Genomic DNA, 2,831 nt, shown 5'->3' with positions numbered 1-2,831 from the left:
CTTATAGGGTTAGTGGAAATCTGAGTTGCCTTGTTAAGCACAATGCTGCCGTATGGCCAATAAAACCATGGTAAAACCGGCAGCTTTGTGAAGCATCTAGTAAGTGTCAGGTACTGAACATGTTTAAATCACATAATACCCAAATAACCCAGTGACCTGGGTATATTGTGACCCCATCGTGTCAAAAAGGAGACAGAGGCCCACAGTGAACCACCAAGGTGGTCGTGCCAAGTCAGGCACTGAGAGTGAGGCGTCAGTGGAGTGAGAGAGAGATACCACATGGGGCAGGTAAAACATGGAGTGTTTGCAAAGAACACTGCAGTGGGCCAAATAAGGTCCCCAAAGCAGCCTCACCCCAACCCCAAACCTGTGGGTACCACCTTGTGCTGGAGGAAAGACTGTAGATTGATGGCACATGGATGATTAAATTTCAAATTTTTAATTCTTATGGGAGCCAGTCCTAGGTCAGCCAGATGAGCCCTAAGTGGCCTTACAAGTGTCCTTCACAGGGAGGCAGAGACTCTACTTTCTTCTCACATAGACAAAGAGGTGGACACCTAACCCTAGAGGCATAGCTTGGAGTGCCAGGTTCACAGCCAAGGGACATCTGGAGTCACAGAAGCTGAAAGAAGCAGGAAGAACACCTGTTGAGCCTCCCCAGGACTCTAAACACCTGGATCTTAGCTCAGAAAACTGATCTCAGGCTTGTGGCCTCCAGGACCTGTCAGGGTTAATTTTAATCATTTTAAACCATCAAGTGTGTGGTCGATGGTTACAGCCATCCCAAGGCACAAAATCAAATGTACAGTCAGTCCTCACTTAGCGTTGTCAAGAGATTCTACAACATTAAGCCAAATTACGGGTAAGGAAGCCAACTTCACTACAGGCACTGATACAAATAAGAGTTAAGTTCCTACAGCATCTCATCAACATTATAATAAGAAATATCATTATTCAAGGACATGCCACATATGACAAACTTTATATGATAAATATAGTTTTCACGTTTTCTAAGTATTCTGGTTTAAAATGTCGTTGAGACAACAACAATAATAATAATAATAAATAATTCCTCAGCCTTCTAAGGAGTTTAGTCTAGCCATCCCCCAAACCCTGGCAGACAATGCTCTAACCTGCTCCAGGGTTCTGCCTGCCTTCCCAACCAGTGCCACAGTGGCCCTGAGAGCCCAGAGGTGGCAGAGGAGACACATCCCAGCTTGGTGGTTGCTGCTCAGCTGGGCACAGATGCAGCCTGCAGGAAGAACAACACAAAACCACCCAGCCCCAGACTGCACCTATCCATTAGGCTACAACCTGAGGCAGGGACAGCTGGCCCCAACCACAGGCAGAACTGCCCAGTATTTCCACCCTGCACCCATCAACTGCAGGAACTAGGTTCTTGCAAAAGAAAAGGAACCACATGTCCTAGACACCTGCAACCACATGAGGAGCCATTCCTAGGACCCAGCATCCAGGTTACCCTCCCCCATCATCAGGTCCCTGTGACGGCACCCAGCAGACCTGTCTCAGCTTCACCCCAACCTGGCCTCTCAGGCCCACTCAGCAGACTTGGTCAGGACCGACCACCCAACCCCAACATAAAGGCACACTTTTACGAGCTGGGAAGCATCTCCTGGGAAAATAAACCAGCCCTAATGAAGGTTCTCCTGAACAGGCTCAAACACCAACAAAGAAGGGAAGGTGTTGTGAGCCAACTGCTTGGGCCACATATAACACAGAGGAGGGGTATAAAGGCTGACCGCCCCAGGCACCTCACAGACTCCTCCCACCTCACCTCTAACCCCACCAGCCCACCAGCCCACCACCCCACCATGGCTGCGTCCACCCTGTCTGTCTACTCCAGCAACCTGAGCTATGCAGCCGCGTCTGCCGCCCGGTTCCTCTGACTCTTGCACTGACTCCTCCTGGCAGGTGGACAACTGTCCAGAGAGTTGCTGTGAGCCCTCCTGCTGTGCTCCCAGCTGCTACCAGCATGCCTCTGTGCCCCCAGCTGCTGTGCCTTGGTCCCTACCCAGACCCTCTTCTGCACTTCAGTCAGCTATGGGTCCAGCCCCTGCTGCCAGGCAGCCTGTGAACTCAGCCCCTGCCAATCAGCCTGCACCAGCTCCTGCACACACTTGTGTTGCCAGCAGTCTAGCTGCCAGCCCTCCTGCTACCTCTCCTCCCCCTGCCAGCAGGCCTGCTGTGTGCCCTTTGGCTGCAAGCCTGTCTGCTCCAAGTCTGTCTGTTGTAAATCTGTCTGCTGCATGCCCATCTGCTCTGCTTGCTGCCCAGCCTCCTGTGTGTCCCTGCTCTGCTGCCCCGTGTGCCCCACCCAGCCTGCTGTTGAGCAGGCACATCCCCCCCAGGGCCAGCCCCCACTCTCCTCGCTACTGCCTACAGGATTTAACCCTGCCCATACATTGGTACTTGTCTCAGTGTGAACATTTACTGACGTTGGACCCCAACAACCAGACTGAATCCATCTGCAGCCTCCACACCAGGCCCAGCTGAAGCATAGGTGGCCGTCCCTTATTAATGGGGGGTCCCCAGATTGTTTCTGAGAGACACAGCTCCTGACCCTTGTCCCATAGCCTTACCAGGGCCCCTGCTCTGTCTCCACCCCAACCCCCCAGATGCTATTTGCTCTTCCCTCCTCATACATGTGTCTTGAGCTGAGTGAATAAACTTGCTGTCCTGGCCCTTGTTATCCTCTCTCCAGGCTTAGCTGTAGGTTTTTTTCCAGCCTTCCGGGCCAGTAAAACCCTGGCTTCTGCATCTTTAGATACAAGTCACTTCTTGGGAGTTTTTCCAACAACGCTGACTTCTGA

General features: G+C 52.0%; 1 pseudogene; it reads left to right on the top strand.

Annotated features, from left to right (window-relative positions):
* Nucleotides 1-1,832: 1,832 nt before the first annotated feature.
* Nucleotides 1,833-2,444, top strand: LOC136322425 (keratin-associated protein 10-3-like; annotated as a pseudogene).
* Nucleotides 2,445-2,831: the final 387 nt, after the last annotated feature.

Source organism: Saccopteryx bilineata, chromosome 2, assembly GCF_036850765.1.
Source record: "Saccopteryx bilineata isolate mSacBil1 chromosome 2, mSacBil1_pri_phased_curated, whole genome shotgun sequence".
NCBI lineage: Eukaryota > Metazoa > Chordata > Mammalia > Chiroptera > Emballonuridae > Saccopteryx > Saccopteryx bilineata.
This window is presented reverse-complemented; position numbering and strand designations above follow the sequence as displayed.